Source organism: Callithrix jacchus, chromosome 12, assembly GCF_049354715.1.
Source record: "Callithrix jacchus isolate 240 chromosome 12, calJac240_pri, whole genome shotgun sequence".
Classification (NCBI taxonomy): Eukaryota; Metazoa; Chordata; class Mammalia; order Primates; family Cebidae; genus Callithrix; species Callithrix jacchus.
The window spans coordinates 41,600,431-41,626,718 of NC_133513.1; the positions used below are offsets into that span (position 1 = coordinate 41,600,431).

Below are 26,288 nucleotides of genomic sequence, written 5' to 3' on the forward strand. Positions count from 1 at the left end.
AAGGAAAGAAAAGCACACTGCCATGTGTGTTCCTACGCAACTGTCTTACATGCTCTGCTCATGTACCCCAAAACCTAAAATCCAATAAAAATTTAAAAAAAAAAAAAAAGCAAAAAAAAAAAGAAAATTGTAGACATTATACTCCATTCCCCTTAAATGTTTCAGCATATGTTTACTGAGAACTAGGACATTCTGTTTCATAACCACAGTATAATTAACAAAAACAGGAATTGCAGCATTGATGTAATACTTTTATATGATGTAAGTCCATATTCACATTTCTCTAATGTTCTCAAAAATGTCCTTAATAGCATCCATTTCCCTTTTCAACCAGGATTTAAACATGTTATATTAATATCTCTTTAGTCTCTTAATCAGGAGCTATTCCTCTGCTTTTTTCCATAAGATTGACATTTTTGAAGAGTATAGGTCAGTTATTTTGTAGCATATTTTCTCATCATCGGCAACAATACTACAAAAGTGATGTCCTTGGTGTGTCACATTAGGAGGACGCATGATGTATTTCCCTATTATTGGAAATGTTAACTTTGATATCTTAGTCAAGGTTGCGTTGAATTTTCATAATTTCTCTGTTCCAGAGGAATTGGGCTTATAAGAGAAGGTTTAAGTAGTTGTTCACTTTCCCCTTCTAAAGTTTTTTCTGGTTTGGAAGTATCTCCTTTGTGTGTTGGATTTTCCTAAAATGGAGGATCCTTGTTCTGTGCAGCGTGTACCCTTGAATATAGGTGAAAGGGCTAATGTCAACAGAGCTCATTTTGAGTGATAAAGTGCCTGACTTTTAAGAGAGCATTGCCTCTTTCTTCGTGGATACACATGGTTATTTAACAAATGTAATTCTCAGCTGAGCTATGACAGCCATTTTCAATATGGAGTATAGTAGGCACTCAGTAAACATTAATTGAGTGAGTGAATGAAATACAGTTTAGATAAGACTACTAAAATTTTAGTGAAATTCACTTGTTGACAGAGCTACTTTTTTTTTTCCTCATTTGAACAGAGCTACTTTTTTAAAAAGTTGCTCACTGATTTGTTTTCCAGGTTTCATTTATTAATCTACGTAGCGTAGGCCCTGAATAGTTAGTGATGTCATCTTTATTACTGAAGATGTGGCCAACAGGGAAATGAAGGTGATAACCTCGTCTTTATGGTGCGTGTGGAACCTTCTTTAAAACTGTAAGGAAATCCTTACAGCATCTGCCGTATGAAGTATAGCTAAGTGTGTTTGTTAGAGTTTTATTGTAGAGATGTATTCTGTGAGATAACTAACTTACTTAGTTAAAGAAGCATAGTAGAAATAGAGCCTGTATCTCTTGAGTCCTGAATTATCTTAGTTTCTATGGGATTTATAATCTGAGCCATTTGTTTACAGCAAGCCATGTGATTGCTTGTATTTTTTTATGAACATAGTACATGTACCTTTTATCTCTAGGGCTCTTCTCACTGTCAAGATACAAAGCATAGTCTTGTCCCAGATGGGATAAAGGATGCGGGATGCTGTCAGATGATAAAAAAGCCAAGCACACAAAGGAAAGGTTGGTATTTATAAAACAAACAGAATGGGCTCTTTCAGCACTCCCAGACTCTAAAGCCCTACCAGATCTAGCAACCTAGCAACTAGACACTAGCAGCAGTAAATAAATCCTCCTCCAGACTAAAGGCTGAAAAGGAAACAAGATTTTTAGACTTCCGATGAAGGAGGAGGAAAGGGTCTTTGGATGCCCCTTATCTCAGGCCCCAGGCTTAGTCTGGAAGACATGTGTCTAGGCCAGGCCTGAAGCTCTGCGAGGTACAAGGAAATAATAGCTGTCAAGAATTAGGAGACCTGGATGAATCCCATACTATGTCTGCCAGAGAAAGTCACTTCCTCTGTCCTCTCATCATTTTACTACACCCAAATGAATGTCCCACAGTCAACTCTGCATGTGGGAACAGACTTTATGGGAGAGGTCAGGACTGGTGACACATCTGATGAGTCATAGGGATCATTCTATTTTAGGAGTGGTTGAGCCCCAGTCTTCTGGAAGAGTGAGGAAACTGAACTACAGAGAGAGATTGGGGGAATTTGCCTACAGTTGCACAGTGGGTTACAGTAGGTCTGATCAGGTAGCAGAATCTGCAGATAATTATCTTACCTGGTGTAGAGGAGTCAGGTCCCTAATTGGTTTGAATTTAATTACTCAAAGTACACGCACAGAGAATTTGTAGTATAAGATTCAGAACAAATGGGCTAAGAAAATGTAGCAATTGGAAGATGAAGAAGAGAGGAATATTCAAAAAGATAGCATTGTGCTTTTTTTCTTGGTGGAGTTAACAGATGAGGATTAGACTGTCTTCATGGACTATAGATACATTGGAAAATAGTTTACAGTCATTGTTTGAAATCTGTCTATAGTGGAGGAAGTAGTGAAGATAAAATGTGTTTTGTGAGTTTTCATAGAGGAAAGTCAGTAATAGCCAACTCAATAAAGTATATGCTCAGCTGTTTCATCTTTATACTTAGAGATTCCTCAAGAGGATGATGACACATTAGCCATGGATCAAAGAGAAAAGGACCAAGGCCCCCGAACAATAAGGCATTTCTCTGGTAAAGCTCAGCTCCCATGTTCTTTGATGCTTTTTCTGTGTTAGAATAATGTTCTTTACTGGTTTCCAGAATGTTTCGATGGACATTGGACCCTCCTGGTTAATGATATGTGCAGCTGTGACTCCAGAGTGGATGGTTCTACCTAACACAGACCTTGTTGGTTTATATTGGATGATGATGATTCACTAACTTAAATGACCATAACACATTTCAAGAGGAGATATTCAGGGTGCATAGCTCAGATTTTTCAGTTGTAAACTTGCTTTTTTTGTGTTTCTAAAGATTGGTGGTCTGTTGAACACATCTCTGTGTCTCCCTCAGGAAAGCCAAACAGCATATTTTTGCCCCTGCAAATTAAGTACTTTTTAAAACCAGTGAGATACTCAGATGGGAGATTCAAATTTCTCCAAGGTAATATGTGGGATAATAATCATTACGTGCCATATGTTTGGGAAAAAATCCACACTTAGTAGATTTTCAAGGGGAAGAGCCATTCCAATTACAAAAGAAATTTCCAGAACCCCAACAGATCTGGTTGATTATGTCCTCCTTCCTCTCTTGTTTTCTCTGAGTACCAAATGTTTTTGCATGTAACTGTTTCTGGGAGGAGGCAAAACATCCTGATAATAGAAGAACATCATAAGAAAGAATATCTGGCACTGGATGTCTTTCTTTTTTTTTTTTGAGATGGAGTTTAGCTCTTGTTACCCAGACTGGAGTGCAATGGTCCAATCCTGGCTCACCGCAACCTCCGCCTCCTGGGTTCAGGCAATTCTCCTGCCTCAGTCTCCCAAGTAGCTGGGATTACAGGCACGCGCCACCATGCCCAGCTAATTTTTTGTATTTTTAGTAGAGACGGGGTTTCACCATGTTGAACAGGATGATCTCGATCTCTTGACCTTGTGATCCACCCGCCTCGGCCTCCCAAAGTGCTGGGATTACAGGCTTGAGCCACTGCGCCCGGCCTTAGATGTCTTTCTTTATTTAAAATGTGCAAAACAATCTCCAGTGATTTTAAACTATTTCTATTAGAATAGGGACCATTCCTTATGATGATGTTCTGTTTTCCCAAGGAAAAGTTAGAACCTACTCTTGACAAGGTACCATGCCCAGCACTTAATACACACTGCCTGATTTAATCATGACAACAAAGGTTTGGTTACTATATATCCACTTTACAGCCAGGGAAGTGAGGACTCAAAGGGGCAGCTAAGTTGTCTAAGGTTGCACAACTGCAGTGGATGTAGGGTTCACATCTTCTGAGTGGCTACAAAGCCCTCCCCCTATTTGCTTTTTTCCCCAAAAAGCCCATTTAAAGAAGGGAAATCAGAAGAGCACATCCACTGGACTTTCGTTTAGATCTTGAGAAAAACTTATCAGAGTGATTTTCTGCCACCACATTGGGTTTCTGTTTACTCCAGACACGTTTTCAGCCTCCTTGAAGACTTGGACTTTGTGCAGTAGATTAACATACTGTTTTGTTTATGCTAATTAGAACAGACCTTACAACCCAAGCAATACCAGAAGATGAGCGTGCATGCAAAGATACTGTGATTAGGAGGAGGAGGCTTTAAAATTTTATCAGTTAAAAAAATTTATTCCTGAACAAATGCAGTTTGCATAAATTAATTAAATTTTTGAAGGGCCACAGGAATTAGGTTACCTCAGCTTAATGTTCTCAGTTGCCTCCTTATAGGGAAGACTAATTTGGTAATGGCCCAGTTTTAGAATTCTTCCTAGGAAATGTGTTTCCACAGTAGGCTCTGAAATAACCTGGCTGTGCTTCTCGCTTGGCTGTTAGGGTACATTTTGCTTATACAAAGAGACTTAGCCCCCTGATCTCTTAAATGGATTACCTGCCTTTCCCTTAACAATACATTTCTGATGGATCTGCTCCAGCATCTTGTGGACTGTTGGCCCTGTGCAGCCAGATCTGAGACCTCCATTTAAATACGAATATTGTCACTAGTGCCAGAGAAATATGGAAGTCAGGGGTTCCTCAATCTAGCTTTTGATAGTTTTACAGAGCAGGAATTTCAGTTTTCTTCTGTTGGACTTTTTAATCAGTTTCCAGAAACATGCTTTGAAGTTAATGGGTTTTACATTTGTAAGTAGCATTTTCTTATTTTTCCTTGGCATTTTTAGAACAGACAAAGGTACAGTGGTCAAAGACTTTTCAGGGCCTTTTTACAGGATGCTTTTTTAATAACTTGGTATTTCCCAAGCTGTCAAATAACAGTGAGGGGATTAAAATTTCTGTTTGATACTAGTGAAGAGAAGTCTCGCTGTCCAAGGAAGATTGAAACATAGCACTCTGTACCTTTAATTCATTTAAAACAAGTATTTGTGAAGCACCTGTTGGATGAATGGGAGATCTGATCTTAGAGGAAAAGGTTCTTTCACGGGGAGGCAGGGGCTCAGATGCATGAGTAGATAAATTACAGTGCAAGCAATATCAATTGGAGTGCTAGATGAGCTGGGCAGACAGTGATTGTTTTAGCAGGGAGAGGAATTAAATATTGGCAGATTTTATTGGGAAGCCTTCAGAAAAGATGGGGGCTCTACCAGCCTGGATAGATAGCTGTGGAGACAGGGAAGAGCAGAGTGAGAGGAGGAAGTACAGTCTTTGGAGTGAGGCATGGAAGAGTGTTACCAGTTGTGGTGAGAGTTTGCTTGACTAGGGTGGGCAGCTAACATTGAAGTATACTTGGAGATGAGATTATATAGCTGCTCTGTTCAGTAATGTAGTAATTAGCCACGTGTGGCTGTTTAAGTAATGTGAAATAAAGTTAAAAATTCACTTCATCGGCCGGGCGCGGTGGCTCATGCCTGTAATCCCAGCACTTTGGGAGGCCAAGGTGGATGGATCACGAGGTCAAGAGATCGAGACCATCCTGGTCAACAAGGTGAAACCCCGTCTCTACTAAAAATACAAAAATTAGCTGGGCATGGTGGCGCGTGCCTGTAGTCCCAGCTACTCGGGAGGCTGAGGCAGGAGAATTGCTTGAACCCAGAAGGCGGAGGTTGCGGTGAGCCGAGATTGTGCCATTGCACTCCAGTCTGGGCAACAACAATGAAACTCCATCTCAAAAAAAAAAAAAAATTCTCTTCATCTGAAATATTGTTCAGTTGCTACACATAGCTAGTGGCTACCATATTGAGTGCAGATAGAAAATATTTCCATCATCGCAGAAAATTCTGTTGATCAGCACTGATAAAGGAAATACAGGCTTTTACACAGGTTAACAGTGTGAAGAGCAACTGGAGATCTTTTGACTTGGCAAATAGTAGTATGATGGAAGTCATGCCCAAAATAGAGTAGGAGTGAAAGGTTATCAAGTAAGTAGGCCTGTCACTTCACCGTTAAAGCATACAGAATGAGATCTGGGGATGATTAAGCTGTTGTGAAGGAAGAACATTTGGATTTTGCCTGGTAGAATGACTGAAAGCATCAAAGAGCTACGGACATAGCCACTGAGGGTTTCAGTGTGAGAGACAGAGGGAGAATGGTGTAGTATCAATGAGCAAACAGTTTGGAGGAGGATCTGCCTTGGAAGCCTGGTCATGGAGAACAGTCATGTTTTTACAACCTTAGAGTGTGGTATAAGGATTAAATGAGGTGATACATAGATAAGGCACAATGAGCCAGATCATGGATAAAAACTTCAGATACAGTGAGTTTTAAAAAGAGACCTACCTCCTTTATTTTGGCCTAGTTTGAAAGCATGTAAAAATTACATTGTGTGGCTTTGTCTTTCATTTTCTGCATAAATACTTGAGCTGAGAGCACTGAGAGCTCTTCCCCTTGTTAGCTTAGGTAGCAACTACCTTTTACTGAACACCTTCCTTGTAAGGTGACTTAGGTACTTTATCTCCTCACCCATGTGAGATCCATTTTATAGATGAAGGAACATAGCTAGGAAGAGGTGAAGCAGTAATGCGAACTAAAAGCTTTGCTTTCCCATTTTATCTCTGCGTGTGAGGATGGTTTCACTATCTGCTCCTCAGATTGATACTGTGATTTCTTGATCTGGTCATCTGAAGCTTGATGCGACATCACATCTACATTTAGAGGTTGTCTTCAGCACTGAACTCCATTTGCCATCTCTTTTTCAAACGTAAGACATACATCCTATAAGACTTGCTTACTCTCGGTGGTAATTGGTATGTGGGGTGACCTGGAATGACTGCCACCTGGCCTCCTCCAGGGCATTGGCTCTCAATGTGAGGTCCGCAACCAGTAGCAGCAGCATGAGCATCACTAGGAGCTTGGTAGAAATGCAAGGGTTTAGGCCCCATTCCAGACCTAAATCCCTGAGGGTGGGGCCCAAAAAGCCACTTTAAGCCCTTCACATGATTCTGATGCACTCCAAAGTTTAAGCATATAAATCAAATGAACAAGAAGGATAGTTTTAAAAACCTCTTATGAATTAAGTTGGAACCATTTGGGTACATTTATATTTTTCAACACGCTGACTGTGTAACCCATCAGCAATGGTTGCCTGTGAAGATGCGTGGGAAGGTACACATATTAAGTGAGATGTTATTTCAAAAGGACAGATCTATGGTTTGTTTTTTTTTTTTTTTAAGGCTAGCTTTGTGAGTAAATTATCACTATGTTATAGACTCAGAATAAGGTCAAGGTGTGTATACTGTTGAATACAGGGTTGGGTATCTCTTTATAAGAGCTAGCAGTGATTTTCAGTGGACAATTAAGGGAGTTAACACTTAATATTTTTCATGGTATTTTTATGTCAGTTAGAATTTTTCATGAATTCTTCCTTATGCAATTGTAGATAATTAAGGCCCCATATGCTTTGCAGTAGTAGCAGCAGCTCAGATTATGTTGCAAATGGAACTGGTAAGAGCAGTAGGTTTTGGAGTGAGGTTGTAGATGGGCTGCCGCGACTGATTTTTGGACAGGATGAATGAAAGCAGTATTTGGATGTCAGCATTCAGAGTTTAAAAGTCCCTAGTTATGGATCCCACACTGAGTCAGTGGTACTTCAGGTAAACCAATTCCAACTCCCTATGTAAGCTAGCCTTCAGCCATGTGAAACTGTTACAGCTTTCTTCTTCTCTCTGAATCACACCAACCAGCCCCACCAATCCCCAGCACATGCACAAAGAAAAACATTCATCTTTCAGGATTCATTTCCTGCCACTTGACTCTGTGGAGCCCCTCCTGAGCTTCATCCTCACTCCTACTCCCATGCCCCACCTACTCTGCGCACACTTTACTGTGTGCAGACCTTGAGTACTTTAGATGCACATTTGTATGGATGCCTTTTCCATTTACTATGTTTCTTGAGGGCAGGGGCTTTGTGTTTGAATTATTTTATTGCTCTCATTTTTACTTCAGCTTCTATCACAGGACTTTGTACATGATAAATGCTAGTGTTTTTTACTGTTTCAAAGTAGAATTAAAGTTGTTCTTTGGGAAAGGGTGTTGCCTCATGCATGGATAATCATGTCTGATTTGCCAAAGATGAGATTTTTCTTTTTGGTTAAGATTTATGACCTCAAAGGGAAGGTCACTGTAGTTCATCAGCCAATAAATGAAACCACACAGGGGGACTTTTTGACCTGGGACAATGTATCACTTGGCTTTGATCTTTGAGATAGAGCCTCTAAGAGATATCCTCCTAGTGAAAACCTGGGACTGAAACTAGGTGAAAAACTGAATTTCAGCCACAATAGCCTTGTACTTCTGTAGGGTGTGTGAGTTATTTACTTGGAACTCTATATTTGCTTGCTTCTTAATATACTGACCTCATTTTATTGGTCTGGAAAACCTATGAATTAGGAGCAGTTGTTTTCTTATTTTACAGATAGAGAAACTGAGACAGGAAGGTTTATATTTTAAAGTTCTAGTATGTTGATTATAAGATTTTCATTGCTCTCTTTGAAAATTGTCTCCTGAGATGAGACTATTAGGTAGATTTGTAAAGTCTGCCCACTGAATCTATAATTCAGAAATCTGTAATTAGCTCTTACTAGAGCAGCATGGCCAACTAGTGAGACAGGTGGTAAGAGTGAACCTTGAACGTGTGTTCTTGAACTGGCAGTGGCTTGGTATGCTTGTAGCAAAGTGTCTGAGGAGAGGCTCTGTGAGGGAGAGGATGCTGGGGGTATTAGTGAGGGCTAGGTTGTGGGGGCTTTGTGTGCTGGGAGTTAAAGGGACATGCTCGGGCATAGGATTTTATCAGGAGAGTAGCTTGATCAGATTGTATTTTGGAGACTCTGCTTCCTAGTGTGTGGAGGCCAGCTTTGAAGCCTGAAGTCCTAACTTCACTGATGACAGGAGCAAAAACAAGATAATTGAGTGTAATAAATAATGAAGAAAGGTAGGTGTGTAACTATCTGTAAGATACAGGTGAGAACAAAAGTCAGATATTTAGATTTTAATGACAGAATGTCACCTTTTCAATCAGCAGCAAAGTAGCAGAGTATAATCTTCAACCATGCTCTCTGGGAGAAGAGAGAGGAGATAAGGAGTAAGGAATGGGAAGCCAGAGATTGATTTTTATCTAATCACTTCAGGTCTTTCATTAAATTTTTATAGATAATTAATAAAGGCTAGGGACAGTGGCTCATGCTTGTAATCCCAGCACTTTGGGGGCTGAAGTGGGCGGATAGGTTGAGCCCAGGGGGGTTTGAGATCTTCCTAGATAATATAGTGAGACATTGTCTCAACAAACACATAGAAAAAATTAGCCAGACATGGTGGCGTGCACCCAGCTGTTTTGGAGGCTGAGATGGGAGGATTGCTTGAGCCTGGAAGATGGAAGCTGCAGTGAGCCACAGTCACACAATTGTACTCCAGCCTGGGCGACAGGGCTCAAGACCGTGTCTCAAAAAAAAAAAAAAAAAAATCAATAAAAATCCTTATGTGTCTGCATTTTAACCAAATATCTGGTCTTGTTAGCAAAAGGGAGAATACTCTTTAAGTATTGACCTAATTGATAATTCTAACAGTTCCAGAGAGTTGTGAAACATTTTTCAGAGGTGGAGACACACTTGCTTTCTCGCTTGCTCTCGCTCTTGTGTGTGTGTGAACGTGTGTGTTTTAAAGCCAGTGGGAAAGCCAACACCATCTGAACAATTTAGCTTTGCTGGACAAAAATAGACTTGAAAGGCAGGATTGTACATTGAAACAAAAAGAACTTATATTCTTAAAAATTTTCAACATTTTCTTCCTTTTAAGAAATATTTATCATTTAAGGGGTTCATACATTAAATGATATTCAAACTTCAGTGTTTCATAAAGTTCTCCTGTTATAACAGTCTATAAAACTACTCCATAGACTCAGAACTTTGGTAGATTTATTGAGCGCCATCTGCTGGCTTTGTTTTAATGGACCAAATAGGTGGTGCCTGGACATCTTTTAACAATTATCCTGTATCCTAGTGTTGCAGAATTATGAAGCTGGAAGGCAGTATGAATTTGGGCTGTGACTGGTAGTAGTATTTGAAACAATAGTTTTGTATTGGCATTGAGAAAGGGTATGCTAGGAAACCTTGAAGCAGTCCAGTAATAAGATTAAAAGAAAAAAGGGGGTATGTTTTGGCAGGAATATACACATAACCTGATTAAAAATGAAGAAGACAGGTTATAGGGATTTCATTGGCCAGTATCTTTATCTGGCAAAAGATTAGTCTAGTTTAAATAAAAATGCCAATTAAAATCCGTTAATATTTTGTAACAGTGAAGTCAATCTAAGTATATCTGGAATGACTTTATGTAAAAGTCAATACATTTCTTGGTAGATTTCTGTTCATGTTGCTTGAGATACTCTGAGGTATCTTTTAAGGAAAGATTTATAAAAATGGCTTTGTCGGCTGTTTTTGAGAATGCGTTTTATTTTGCAGGATGTGGAGAGTATCTTAGTATTTTCCAGCTGCGACAGATACAGGTAAAGCCCCTAGGTTATATAAATAGGGGTGAAGTTGTTAGGCACTGAGTCTTAGTCTTATTTTTTAAAGTGACTTTTTGCGGACAACTGAACTGAACATTTGGCATATGCAGACCATTAGACTCTAGATCTTTTAATTAATTTCTTATCTAGTCATCTTAAGTATTTAAGATTAATTGTAGAAAGACAGATTGTCAGGCCAGGTGCTCTGACTCATGCCTATAATTCCAGCACATTGGGAGGCCAAGGCAAGTGGATAACCTCAGGTCAGGAGTTCGAGACCAGCCTGGCCAACATGATAGTAGTGAAACTGTCTCTACTAATACAAAAAAAGTTAGCCTGGCGTGGTGGCGGGTGCCTGTAATCCCAGCTACTGGGAAGGGTGAGGCAGGAGAATTGCTTGAACCCAGAGGCGGAGGTTGCAGTGAGCTGAGAGTGCACCACTGCACTCCAGCCTGGGCAACAGGCTGTCTCAAAAAAAAAAAAAAAAAAAAATTGTTTATAGAAAGAGTCCAGAAAGGAATCTGTGCATTCATTTGGCCAACATTTATTGAGTACCTAAAACAACGAGACACACCTGTAGGCAATGATACAGCATTAAATAAATATGGTCCCACCTCTCAGGAAGCTTACATAGCAGTAGGGAGGAAAGAAGAACTCAGATAAATACATAAATATATACTCTTAGAATTTTATGTATACATATAGGTATAACATGTACTGCGTTGTATTAAATATACATACATGAATAAATATGTATCAGACGGTAAATGATGCTATGGAAAAAATAAAGCACGACAAGATACATAAGGAGAGTTAGGGCAGGAGAATTCACATTTCATTTAGGATGGTCAGGGACGGCCTCACTGCTAGGGGGAGATATGGTCATTAGTGTTAGAGAGAACAGTTTTTTTATGATCATCTTATTTGACCTTCACCAACCATGTACAGAAAGCACATGGGACAGATAACGTTATTAATCCTTTCATGGGCCCCCTTGGTCTAGAGTAGAAAGGCTGAAATCCTTGGTACTCCTCTATGTCCAGAAGCCATGGCACGTTAGTCCATGAATACACCATGTTTGTTCAGTTCTGTGCCTTGGCTCATCCTTTCCCCTCCTTGGAGTGACTTTATCTCGTCTTCCTAGACAGCTCCTACATGGTTTTTGAAATTCATCGTAAATTTTACTTTCTTTGGGTAGCCTTTCTAGTCTCCTCTGGCAAATTTTCTTCCTTCTCTTTCTTTCTCTTCTGTTAGGCCATAGCACTTTTGAAATGTTTCTATTTATAGCACCTGTTACATCACTGTATGTTGGCATGTTTCTTCTTCTAAATCAGCGGTTCTTAATCTGTTTTTTGTTGATGTCTCAGGGCGTGTGTGACCTCTGAAAAACTGCATTAAAAGGTTATAGACTAGTGGTTGGCAAGCTACAGCGTGTGAGCCAGATCTGGCCTGCTGCCTGTTGTAAATCAAGTTTTGGTGGAACGTAGTCACTTGCATTTCTTTTTGTATTGTCTGTGGCTGTTTTTTGTGCTACAAAGGAAGAGAAATGAGTAGTTGCAATGGTAACCATACTTCCCACAAAGCCTAAAATATTTACCATCTGAGTCTTTACAGAAAAAGTTTACCAATCCTGAGATTAGATGAAATGGGGATTAAAAAGGAAACATTTGGTGCTGTATAGCACAACGCTGACTGCCTTTTCCTTATGTCTAAAAACCACAAGGAACACAGAACAAGTCACCTAACTTCTAAGTTTCTCTTTGCCCCAGGACAGAGGGCATGGCATTCTTCTAGTGAAACAATTTGGATGTCACCAATACCTGATGACGGATGGTGGTCGTGTGGCCAAGAATGCGAGCTTTTAGGGACCAGTGTGTAATCAGCTTGCTTCCTTTAGAACTGAGAACCCCAAAGCAGCGGCAAGTGGGAGTAGGGTATGATGGCAGCAGCTCCTAATCACCCCCTCCCTCCATCCCCACACATTAGACTGGTGGTGCTCCCTGGGCACACGTGGGCATCTGCTGTCAGAGAAGCTTTCAGTGTGCTGCTTCTGAGACTTGCCCATGAGGGCATGGCAGACACTGGGGCCATGGATCCTGACAAGAATGTATTCCTAAACTGTCCTTTAGGCTCTAGGCCCCTCCTCCATCTATCTGTGGCACTTGGCTTTGTCCGTTTGGTGTCCTGGCTTTACAGATGGGTCTCAGCAAGATACTCTCAAAGCATTTCAAGCAGGAATGAGCTATGAGTAATACTGATTGAGCCTCTCTTTTCCTCAGGCACTTTGTGTAGTTTTTTTTTTTTTTTTTTGAGATAGGGTCTTGCTCTGTCACCCAGCTTGGAGAGCAATGGCACAGTCTCAGTTCATTGCAGACTCAGTTTCCTGGGCTCCAGCATTCCTTCCACCTCAGCCTCCTGAGTAGCCAGGATATAGGTGTGTACCACCATGCTTGGCTAATTTTTGTATTTTTGGTAGAGATGGGGTTTTTCCGTGTTGCCCAGGCTGGTCTCAAACTCCTGGGTTCAAGCAGTCCACCTGCCTTGGCCTCCCAAAGTGCTGGGATTATAGACATGTGCCATCGTGCCTGGCCTTGTGTAGATTTTTTTAAAGGGAGGGGGTTGAAGTTGGGAGTTCCAGCCCTCTTATGGGTGTGGTGGTACTTCTGGCTCTTTAGTTCAGTTGTCTGTCATGCTTCATCTGGACCACACTTGATAGCTTCATAGGTGGTCTTTCTGCTTCTGTAGTTTCCTTGCTCTGATCTATTCTCCATGAGAGCAGAGGAACCACAGTAATCCTTTGAAACGTGAATCATGTCACTCTTGTTTTCAAAACCCTCTAGTGGTTTAGCGTCACACACACACACACACACACACACACACACACACACACACAAAAGAAAAAAATCAGTATTCCAACCTCACCTTCCATCCAGTGTTTATTCATTTGCTCCTCTAGACTGACCTTTGCTATTTTTTAAACATGCTGAGTTTGTACATGCTTTGCATGTGGTACATTTTCTTTGTCTTGACTGCTTTCTTTTTTTTTTGAGATGGAGTTTCACTCTTGTTACCCAGGCTGCAGTGCAATGGTGTGGTCTCGGCTCACCGCAACCTCTGCCTCCTGGGTTCAGGCAATTCTCCTGCCTCAGCCTCCTGAGTAGCTGGGATTACAGGTACGTGCCACCGTGCCCAGCTAATTTTTTGTATTTTTAGTAGAGACGGGGTTTCACCATGTTGACCAGGATGGTCTTGATTTCTTGACCTCGTGATCCACCCGTTGACTGCTTTCTTAATATCTTCCCTTAACTTGCTTCATTCAGGTTTCAGCTCAAATTTGACTTCCTTGGAGGAGCTTTTTCTGTCAGAAAAAGTATCCTCTCATCCCTATTTAAGACAAACTTTAACCTCTTTATGCTCTCTTTGTAATAGGACTTTCCCTCTAATGCTATTTTCTATAATTTGTCATACCTGCTAAAATACAAGCTCCATGAGGGCAAGGGGCATTGTCTTTTATGTTTGAGGCCTAGTTCTGAACAGTGTCTGACACATATTACAGTAAGTTTTGTAATGAATGAATTCATTTTGCTGGCAAAATGAGTTTCAGGTGGTTCTTATCAGTGGTCTGGAGCTATTAAGTGACTGATGCTAATTCTGTTTCCCAGCCTCCATTTTTATTCTTCACTACCATGTGTGGTGGCCATGTATTTCTCACCAAGTTAGAAATACAAGGTTTGTGTTTGGGGTTTCCTAGTGTTATATGACATTTTGTAAGCACCATTATATCCGGCATTTAGAAACTCTAGGTCTGACAGCTGAATGAGTTTGGATTTAGTTTATAGCCTCTGTCACACCACCCCCGCCCCAATCCACTGGTTCCAGATACCAATTTTTTTTCTAAATAGAATTTGAAATCAGGTGACCCGAAATAATTGGTATTCCTCAGGCTCCTTCCAGGTGACCTGTGTTTGAGAAGACTGTGGGAGGCCTCTCTGCTCTGCGGTTTGCTCAGGCAGCCAAGGGCCTCCTTTACTCCCTGCAGTCCCTGGTCCTTGCTTCTCCTACTATGCTTTTTATACAACTGCAATTGTTGCCTTATGTGTCTTTCTCCCTGAGAGGCTGTGAGACCCAACAGGACGAGAACAGGCTTGTCTCCAGAGCCTCAGTGTGTGCCATAGTTCCTCACCCAAGTCTCCACCCCAGTGTTCAAGTGAAGGAAGGAAGGAAGGAAGGCATAGGCAAGACAAACTTAGTATTTTTATTTGTAGCATTTTATATTTCATTTTTTAAAAAGATGAAATATGTTTGGTTCAACCCAACAAATCTTGATTGAGCATTTGGTGTATGTCAGGCCTTTTGAAGAGATGGTGAGCATACAAAGATGAATGAGGTGACGTCTCTTGCCCAGCTTCACTAAAATGGCATAAGCTTCCAGAGAGTATGTGCCTGCCTGAAGTGATCTGTCTTGAGCCTTCAGCCACACTGGGCATAGACATTTCTCCACAGAACTCTTTGTGGTCATATTCTTTAAGGTAGGGTTTGGGCATTAATCTCTCTTTACTTAGAGAAGTCAGTATATGTACTAATATAGTATTTATTATATTAATAAATGTATAATTAGCAATAAATTTTATTGCTACTATACAATTACTGAAATAATAAAGTAAAATCTATTAAAGAAACAAAATACTTTTAGATAAGACTGATTTCCCTAATCAACGTTGTTTCATATAATGTTTGTATTTTAAAAACTAATCCCAGTAACGGTTGGCAGTTCTGTGTCTATATTGCTAGCAATAAGTCATTTGAAAATTCTTTAATTAATGCAGGCTAGCTTTCCACCCAATTATTACAGATTAACAATTATATCTTGTCAAGACTGTATCATCCTGAAAGGCTTTTGTAGTTACCAAGGGTATTATTAACAATAGATTGTTAAAATAAAGAGAACTCTGAAATAGTTTAAATGGTGTGGAATTGAGTATATGATGAATCTGAGAAGTGATTATTTTCGTTTAGCAAATGAACTTTCTGAAAGACTTGAAATGGGAAACAAGTATTTTAAGTTTTGGCTGCGGAGTGCTCACTTGTGGCTGCCATTAATAGAGAGAAATATGGGAAATTCCATGTTTTTAGGTGGCAGTTGAGTTTGGGTTCTTCTTAGGTTCATAGGGCCATTTCTGGGTTCGAGGCACTGGAATAGATAGATGAAAGGTATGTTATGAAAAAACCCATTTAAGGCGGGAGGAAAAAAAAAACAATTTCTGAGTTTGTTGCTTTTCTTCAGATAGCTGTCTTCCATTGTTCTGAGGATTTTTTTTTTTAATCGTTCCTTTTAATGCTGCAAATCCTTTATATATCCTTGCCTCTTTTGGCTTTGTTGATCCTCCGTTCTCTGATTTCTCCGCTTTGAGTGGCCCTTCCTTGTTTGGCCTGTTTCTCCAGATCCATTTCTTCTTCCTGCCCTCCCTTGCTGCTGGAACACCAGGGTCTAGTCATTGGCTCTGTATTCCCATAAACTCATCTACAGTCAAGGTTTTAGTTCTTAACTTACTGCAGGTTGACTCTCACATCTGACTGGCTGGACTAGCCCTTTTTTGACAGCTTGCCCTGTTACCTATCTGTTGGATATAGAATAAGTACATATATCTATCCCGTCTACCCTGCTGATATATGAAACTTAAGATTCAAAGCCTGTCATTTTATCACAATTATTCCCATAAGCCACTAGTTTTCCTTAAGAGATACCCCTTTTTCTCTTAATATTGCTTCAGATAGCTGTCTTTCAGTCCCATCCAGTCAGTTGTCGTATTTCATCAAGTTATTAATTTGGGAGACAGAGTCTTGCTCTGTCCCAGGCTAGAGTGCAGTAGTGTGATCATAGCTCACTCAGTCTGCATCTCCTGGACTTGAGATCTTCCTACCTTGGCCTCTCCAGGTGCTGGGATTACAGGTATCAGCCACTATGCCTGGCCCAAATTATTTTTAACAGAATTTTTTTCACATTCTTTTTTTAGATTGTTTTGCTACCATGGCGGTTAAGCTCTTTTCACTTTCTCATGTTGTGTTTTTGCATTATCTTCCACCCTCCATTTTTCTTTCAGTATATACCGCATAAGACTCTGTCTTCTTTTTTTTTTTTCCCGTCACCTACACAGGTTCAAGTATGAATCTTTTGGCTTGCCATTAATAATCGACATAAGCTGATCTCTGCCCTCTTTCTTCACTCAGTTATTGAACAACTTTAGATAGACCTTATGTGAAGTTTCTAAAAACAGTTCTTGCTTTCTGTAAGCCTCAAGTGGTGAAGAAAAACATGTACAGCATACTGCACAAAATTACGCATCTCTCTGACTTTGTTGTACATGTTTGGGCCCAAGCAGCCATTGTGTGTGAATTTGGATTTACCCTGATCATTGGCAGGCCTCCTGCTTCTCCTCCCTTCACCACCTCCAGATTGTTCTATCTTCCCTTTTCTTGGCACCTTCTTTCTCCTGCACCCTGTAGTCCTTTGATGCCTATGACTTGCTTGCTATGTAATGTGTTCCTTCTATCAACAATTAACACTTTACACATACCTCCTTTTTCCCCCACACCTAACTCTGTCTCCTCTTAACTTCAGGGTCGGAGTAGTGTAAAGTATACAGACTTAGGAAATTCCACTTGGATTTAAATCCCCTCTTGACCCCTTCTAGCTTTTTAAAGGCAAAATTTACAAAATGCTCTGGGCTACATCTTTATAATCTCTAAAATGAAGATAAAGATACCTTGCAGTATCTGCAAAGCACCTGGTTCAGCCCCTCACCTGCACTAGGCATTCAGAAAATGCAGTAGTGTTGACTCATCTTCCTTTCTCTCCTTTTACCATACTCCCATAATGTTTACTATTTGTGTAATTTTAGTTCAGTGATAAAAATGTCTGCGGTGTTGTATTATTTATTTTTCCTACGTCCTCAAGTAAAAGGTGCTTGTCTGAGCATGGACGGGCTCCATGCTCTCAGTGTGTGGCTGAAGGAACTTCTGCATTTGCTGTTAACGACAGAGCTTTCTCCACATCTATATTGATAGGGCTTCCCACAATCCCAGCCCTTAATTTATTTTAAAGCCTTCTTACATTTTTTTTTTTTTTTGTGGGGAGCCTTGGAGGTTTTATAATTTTTTTATTTTTATGTTTTTAAAACTTGTAATGTGGAAATCATTCAAAAAATATTAAAAATAATTTTATAAAAAGTTTTCTAAAAGTAGTGCAAAGAATACTCACATATTCTCTACTCAGGACAACACCTGTTGTTAACATCTTACCATTACTGTATCATTTTCACTCTAGCTGTTTACCTATTCAGGCTGAGAGATGTTTCCTTTACTATCTGTTAGTAAGTTACATGTATCCTGGCTGTTTATTTCTAAAATGCTTCAGTATGTATTTCTAAAATAGGGATCTTCTCTTTTGCAATCGCAGCAGGATAGATGCTGCTCTTTAGTTGTCATGTCTGTTAGCCTTTTAAAATCTGGAACACGTCTACACCCTTTATCTGTTGTCTTTTTACAGTTTTTGAAGAGTACAATACCCTCTCCTCTTTTGTAAGAGAAACATCATTGTCTGATGTTTCCTTGTGATGAGGTTGAGGGCTTGCACTCTTGGTCAGAGCACTGCATGGGTAACATTGTGTCTTTCTCAGGATGTAACTTAGGAGACACATTTGTCATCTGTCTTTATTAAGATCTTTATTTTGATTACCTAGTCAGTGTATTGGCAGATTTCACTGAATGAATATGACTTTTTTTTTTCCTCTCTTATAACTAACAAGCAGTCTCTGGGGAGAGGCTTAAAAACTGTAATATGTATGCCATTCCTCCTCAGAATCTCCCTCTAGATTGAGCATTCATTGATAACTTTTGCCAGAGTGAGTGTTTACCATATGATTGAACAGTGATAATATTACTGCCGCAGCAATCTCCCCACTTTTAGCAGTCGGCCCTTGTCATTTTGCATACGCATAGGAACTCGCTTTAATACTGTGTAATTTATCTATTGTTTTTGTTAATATGGACTCATGACTTCCTATTTCTTAAATATTGTTTATAATTTATTACTGTTCTTGATTGTTTAGGCTTTAAATTGTCCCAGGTTTGTACAGAGGAAGCCACTTGAGTCTGGCTTCTGTGTCCTTAAGACATGGTTCCATTATTTTTTTTGAGCACTTCCTTATTTGCTATCAAAACAAGATGTTACAATCTCATCTTACAACTCTGACCCAGGCCTGGAATCGGCCAAGTCTCTGAGGAGACTTAGTTCTTTTCAGCGGAGAACCATATTCATGACCAATATCTGTGCACTAGATAATGTTGATTGCTAATGAGTGTTCCTCTGTTGTGTGAGCCTTTAATGAAATTGAATCCTAGCTTCCATGAATTGCCAAGTTAAAATGTCACGGCTTTGCATTTTAGCCTGTGTAAAAGTTGCAGCTACCGTCAGTCTTTGGTTGTTTTAGGAAAGTAACAGGGCAGAGTGCTACCGATTGCCTGTACTTGGTATTTAAAGGAGAGAGTGAAGATAGTTATGTGAACACAAGCAGTGTTGGTTAATGAGACTTTGAGGACTTTTCTTTTTTGGGGTACTGTAATAATTGCTATCTCATGGAAAGGTAATATTCTGTAGTAATACACAGTTTTTACTTAGTATTACTTAACTCTCTTGTTTCACTTTTCCCAAATGTGCAGTTGGTATAAATCTTGTCATTTTGGCAGACTGGGAAATTGATTTGGGAAAGTCCGTAAAACTCCTTTAAGATTCTGGATTGACCCAGGTGTGGTGGCTTACACCTGTAATCCCAACACTTTGGGAGGTCAAGGCGGGCAGATCACAAGGTCAAGAGATCGAGACCATACTGGCCAACATGGTGAAACCTCGTCTCTACTAAAAATACAAAAATTAGCCAGATGTGGTGGCATGCACCTGTGGTCCCAGCTACTCCGGAGGCTGAGGTGGAAGAACGCTTGCACCCAGGAGGCGGAAGTTGCAGTGAGCCGAGATTGCGCCAGTGCACTCCAGCCTGGCGACAGAGCAAGACCCCGTCTCAAAAAAAAAAAAAAAATTCTGGATTGAAAGGTAGTTTTTGTTATAGTTTCACAATCTTCAGGACCTACAAGAATGTCTTTACATAAATATATGTAACTGCAGAATATAAAAAATAAACTCAGGAATCTAACTTGGTACCTTTTAACTTCAAATATTTGGTTATATTATAAATTATTTGAACAGATATTTCTTGGAAACTTTACTCTGAAAAAGCTGTAAGAATAGTACAGATGTTACATCTTATAAACCTTAAGCCCATATTTTCCAGCTGTTAACATTTTGCCGTATTTGCTTAATCATTCTGTCTCTTATCATTTCTTTCCTCAACCATATGAGGGTAAATTGTAGGTATTACTCCCCCTTTCCCCAAACACTTTGTTGTCTAGTTTATTTGTTTTTCTTTTTATTTTTTGGGGACAGAATTTGGCTCTGTCACCCAGGCTGGAGTGCAGTGGTGTGCTCTTGGCTCACGCAACCTTCGCCTCCCGGGTTCAAGCAGTTTTCCTGCCTCAGCCTCCCAAGTTGCTAGGATTACAGGTGTGCACCACCACAGCAGGCTAATTTTTGTATTTTTAAGTGGAGACCGAGTTTCACCATGTTGGTCAGGCTGGTGTTGAACCCCTGACCTTGTGATCCACCCGCCTCAGCCTCCCAAAGTGCTGGGATCACAGGCATGAGCCACTGCGCCCGGCTTGTTGTGTAATTTATAAGAACAAAGATGTTCTTTCAATACCACAGCACAATACCAAAATCAGGAATTTTAACACTGGTCCCATGTTAATCTGTAAACCTAATTCAAATTTTGCCAATTGTCACAGTAGTATCCTTAATAGCAACTTGTTTTTATTATTCATGATTCACTCCAAAATCATGTATTGTGTTTAGTTGGCAAATCTTTGTAGACTTCTTTAATCTGAACAGTAGCTCAATCTTTGTCTTTTATTAGTGACATTTCTGAAGAGTTACAGGCCATTGTTAATATAGATGCCCCTTCAATTTAAGTTTGTCTGAGGTTTTCTCATGACTAGATTGAAGTTACGCATTTTGGTTAGGAACACTGGAAGTGAAGCTGTGTCCTTAATGTGTGCTATGTGAAATGTGATGTTAGCTTAGTTGGTTATTTTTATTATTTTAATCACTTGATTCTGGTGTTATCTGCCAAAGTTCTGATTTCCCCTTTGCTATTTATAAGTGATAAGTGGACATTTCTCCAACATCTTTGTTGTGTTATTAACTTCTTAAACACTTTTTTTTTTTTGAGACAATCTTGCTCTGTCTCCAGGTGCCAGGCTGGAGTCCGGTGGTGAGATTTTGACTCACTGCAACCTCCGCCTCCCGAGTTCAAGCAATTCTCCTGCCTCAGCCTCCCGAGTAGCTGGGACTACAGGTGCATACCACCACGCCCAGCTAATTTTTGTGGTTTTTAGTGGAGATGGGGTTTCACCATGTTAGCCTGCATGGTCTCAATCTCTTGACCTCATGATCCACCCACCTCAGCCTCCCAAAGTGGTGAGATTACAGGCGTGAGCCGCTGCGCCCGGCTGATTTCTTTAACATTTTTAATGTGTTTTCTGTTTTCCAATTTTTAGCAACAAAGATGTTAAAAATTGGAAAACACAGAAAAGCACACAGTGTATTAAAATTTCCCTCAGCTGCCATTTAGGAATAACTACCATTAAAGTTTCTGTGCCTCCTTTTCTGTCTTTTCACATGCAGCTTTATTAAGTCTAGAAAAAGCAAGTTTCTCAGTTAATAAAACATGCTCTAATGGGGTGTACATTCTGGGACTTAATAATAGTAGTCATTTATTGAATATTATGTGCCAGACACTTGATATAGGTGCTTTTTTTTAAATCAATCACTTCTTCAAAATGACCTTATGAGATTAGGATGATGATTGTTTCCTCCCTTATGGCATAAGGAAGTTAAATAACATAACCCAGGTTAAACAGATAGGGTTTTATCTTACAGCAAGACCTCCATTCTCTCCGTAAGTGGTGATGTCTCTTAAATGGGCCTGCCATGGCTTTCCTTAGTCTTCCCTGTGGAAATACTCCCCTCTTCTGCTTTCCTTCCCTTCTGCTGACCTATTCTCAGTGGTGTGCTGGTTAAAAAGAAAGAAAGAAAGAAAGCCCTGATGTGTAGCATTTGCCAATTTTTGTGGTGTAAATACTCCCATAATGGTTTTCAGGCTGTCAAGGCCACATTACTGAATGAGGATTTGGCAAGAGATGTGAGTTGAGAAGACATGCAGTAGCTCACCATTATGTGGGCGGTCTAGATACAATAGATATAAACCTCCAGAGCATAGAGGATAGTATGTTGTGGTAAATAACTTAAAAAATGATGAGTTTTGAGTATTATTACATTTGTTTTTAATGCAGTTTATTTAGTTATAAGCTTTATCATGTAATTTTTAATAATGGCTGTTTAACAGCTGTCTTGCAGAATTCCTGAAAACTTAACAGTGAGCACTCATGAGCTTACACAAGCCAGCTCCAGCATACCACTGTGATTTCTTTGCTGCTGACTGCCCACCTTTGAAAATCAAATGGCTGACACTTTCTTACTACCTAATATGACATTGGTGCTATCCTATCTTTCATACTTCCTCCTATAGGGCTTCCTATCTCATTCTCCTAATCCATATCTACCATCCACCCTATCCAAAGCCCTTTGCTTACCATTCATCCCTGCACTGTAATTTGTCTCTTCCCATCCCCCAGATGCCTTTCCCAGTCGTTTTTTTTTTAAATCAAGCTACGTTTCCCAGTTAAAGGAAAGCCTCAGACCACAAGTATCTTGGGACACGGAGAGTCTCTCAGCAAGCTGTTGGGTCTCTTGAAGAGAGGACATCTTTGGTCTAAAAAAGGAAAATATTCTTAGAATTCCGGGATAGAAATTCTAAGTGTAAAAACATTTTTTAACTTAATATATAAAGGAAGTCACGTGCAGAAAGTTACAATGCCATTATTATAGTATGTAGCTACACTGAGAATTACTTGAGGATGGGGTAAAGTGAGACCATGGCTACCATTTAAAATCCCATTTTAAGGTAACTCTTTTATAAAAACCTGTTTTTATTTGCAAATAAGTGATTGATAGGTGATATTTTAGATCACAGTTTATTTATATGGGGGGGCGGTTAACCTATATTTAGAGTAAGGCTTAGTATACATATTTTTTTCCATTAGTTTTTGTGTCATCTATCAACAAAACTAAATAAGACCCTGAAAAAATTGTCAGTTTGAGGGATACATTTCTCACTAATGAAGACACATGGAAAACATCTGTGTAAGGGGATCACGCTATTTCTGAAGTTCAGATTATTGGAAGAGAGTGGTGATGTGTGCTCTTCCTGAGGTTGGGTCAAACTAAAATGATAATTGAGACTGTCTTGAAAATTGTTAAAAAGTTGATCTATTTTATTTTAGTTAGAAACAGCAGACTTGCTCACTGTGTAGCCAGACGGATGGATCTCTTTATTCTGTAGGCTGGTCTTTCCCAGGCACAGCAGAGTAATTTATTAATTATCAGGGTATTCTTCAAGGATGGTAGGATTAAAGCATCTCAACAAAAATGGTTACCTAGATCTATTTTTCCTTGTTTTTAAAATCACCATTCTACCCATTTTATCTTTCAAAACCATCTCAAGTAATACTAGGTACGTGGTTCTGCTGGAGTAAATGGGAGTCGGGTGGCTGAAATGCAGTTTGTTATTTGCGCTCAGTAACTTTATCAGTGTGCAGAGACTACTCATTCAAGAAAAATAGGTATTTTCCATTTCAGGTGCCTTTGGAATCTAATTTTCAAGAGGCTTTTAAATGAATGGAGCTTCTGTGTTCTCTTCTATTGAATATTTTGGGCATAAGGTAGTGTGACTTAATATTACAAAACAACAACAACAAAAACACTACAGGCTGGGTGCAGTGGCTCATACCTGTAATCTCAACATTTTTCAGAGGCCGAGGCTGGAGGATTTGCTTGAGTTCAGGAGTTTGATACCAGCCTGGGCAACATAAGGATACCTAATCTCTACAGAAAATTTTAAAAAGTAGCCAGAGGTGGTGGCACATGCCTGTGGTCCCAGATACTTGGGAGGCAGAGTGGGAAGGATCACTTGAGTCCTGGAACTGGAGGCTGTGGTGAGTCCTGATTGTACCACTGCGCTCCAGCCTGGGCGAGTAAGTGAGACCCTGTCTCAAACAACAGCAACAGAAAACCCCCGCTATTAAAGGTATGAAAGCAGTTTAAAACTGACTGACTTGTAAAAAGAGGTTCATGTTGAAAGTATTGCCAGAAGGATTCGTCTGCCTATGTTAGCCATCTCTTCTGTCTCCAGTCAAAGGAAGGCCCCAGATACCACTAGTATCTTGGGTCACAGAGAGTCTCCCAGTAAAATGTTGGGCCCTACGTGAGGATGAAATTATTGATCTTGCAAAGGAAGATATATTCTTAGAATTCCAGGTTAGAAATCAAAGTGATTTTTTTCTGAAAAGGTCCAGATAGTAATTAATTTAGGGTGTGGGCTATGTTCTCATGTAATCATTACCTTCTATGGCCCATTATAGTGCCAAACTGTCCATGGACAGTGGGTAGATGAATGGGCTGAATTCCAAGAAAACCTTTATTTATTGACAGTGAAATTTGAATTTTATGTAATTTTCACATCAAAAGGATTAAAAGGCCTTCTTTTGCCCCTAGCCCTAACCCCTACTCCCACCCCTACTCCAGGCAATGGTGGGAGATTGGAATTGACTTGTGGGTTATAGTTTGCCAATCTGTGCTGCAAAGGATGGAACTTTTCATTTGTCCTTTTTTCAGGTTATGAGGGTGTTTCAGTACCTTGAGAAATGCACTCTTCCCATACATGCTGTAAACATCTTTTTAACTGGTTGCATCATGCCAAAGGAGATTACACATTTACCAGGCTAAGCTTTTTGAAAATGTTTCCAAGAAAGAGTCTTATGAACAAGACAAAAGTATAATTCTTAGTAGTAACTGAAATCAGTGATAATTCGGTTTTACCAGCTGTGATGTTCCTTGGATTAGGATACTTTTGAATGCTCCACTGTGATGTCATATTAGTAGTCATGGACCCACTGGAGCATTTTTTTGTTAATAGACCTGGTTCCTAGGTTTTAATTAATGATTTTTGCTTTAGTGTTTAATAAAAAAGTACTTTCTGCTCAATTATGCTGCTGGGCATAGTAAATTGTGACCACAGGGTGGTATGGTTCTCTTGTTGGCTGTAATTGTTGATAAAATTGAAAGGAAAAATATTCTATATGTAATGAGAATTTACTCCCCTAATTATGATGCTGAAATGGTCCGGCCTTCTCTAAATTGATTTTTCTATAGTGCATTATTAAGATTTATATAGTATTAAATCTCAGTGCTTTAAACCTTGATGCTTTACAATCTTTTGTTATGGTTACAACAGGAATTATATACTTTGTAATTGGGAGAATGCTAATAATTAGGACTGTATTTCACAGAATATATTTAGCCACTGGCCTTGATTTAAGAAGAAAAAAAAGTATAAAAACTACCTAAGAATATTTGCGGCCGGGTGCAGTGGCTAACTCCTGTAATCCTAGCACTTTGGGAGACTGAGGTGGACGGATCACCTGAGGTCAGGAGTTCACGACAAACCTGGCCAACATGATGAAAGCCTGTCTCTATTAAAAATACAAAAAAATTTGGCTGGGCATGGTGGTAGATGCCAGTAATCCCGGCTACTTGGGAGGCTGAGACACCAGAATTGCTTGAACTCAGCAGTCGGAGGTTGCAGTGAGCCGAGATTCAACCCCTGCACTCCAACCTGGGTGATAAGAGGGAAATTCTGTCAATAAATAAATAAATAAAAGACAAAGATGTCTTACCTTCTGATAGTTGGAAAGTCATAGACAGAGTTATTAGCCCAAGATTTTTGTCGGATTTTGTAGGATTGATATAGGGGTGGATAAAGAAGAATAGGGATGCCAGATGGTTAGAAAATATAAATTATTAGAAAAGCAGCCTCCTGCTGTAATAGGTTAAAAATATCATTGGCAGGCCGGATGCGGTGGCTCACGCCTGTAATCCCAGCATGTTGTGAGGCTGAGGCGGGTGGATCACGAGGTCAGGAGATCAAAACCATCCTGGCCAACATGGTGAAACCCCCTCTCTACTAAAAATACAAAAAAATTAGCTGGGCATGGTGGCATGTGTCTGTAGTCCCAGCTACTCAGGAGGCTGAGGCAGGAGAATTACTTGAACCCAGGAGGCAGAGATTGCAGCGAGCTGAGATTGCATCACTGCACTACAGCCTGGGTGATAGTGCGAGACTCCATCTCAAAAAAAAAAAATCACAGGCTGAGAGTTGAACAACATATGTTCCAGGAGTTTTCCTATATACAGTCATGTGTTGTTTAAATTATGGGGCTTTGTTGTGAGAAATGTGGCATTAGGTGATTTTGTTCATTGGGCAAACATAGCATATACTTTCACAAACCTAGATCTTGTAGCCTGCTATGCACCTAGGCTGGGGCCCAAGCTCATCCTCTTTGCACTCTGCCATTTCCAGAAAAGCCTATTAGAGTCTCTCCACCTTTGCTGGAGAATATATGGACTTGGTAATGATTTATGAGGTGTAGAATGTAGAGAGATATTGTCAACTGTAACACAGCAGTTAAGGAACATTGTG

General features: G+C 39.8%; 2 pseudogenes across 1 annotated transcript in view; both read left to right on the plus strand.

Annotated features, from left to right (window-relative positions):
- LOC103793660 (serine-rich coiled-coil domain-containing protein 2) overlaps positions 1–26,288 on the plus strand; it is a 123,927-nt pseudogene that overhangs the window by 33,556 nt on the left and 64,083 nt on the right. Inside the window, exon 3 of the transcript XR_013524835.1 lies at positions 1,451–1,553. The product of XR_013524835.1 is annotated as a serine-rich coiled-coil domain-containing protein 2 (transcript). The remainder of the gene's footprint in view (positions 1–1,450; positions 1,554–26,288) is intronic.
- LOC100415601 (histone-lysine N-methyltransferase SETD1B-like) overlaps positions 12,464–26,288 on the plus strand; it is a 40,337-nt pseudogene continuing 26,512 nt past the window's right edge.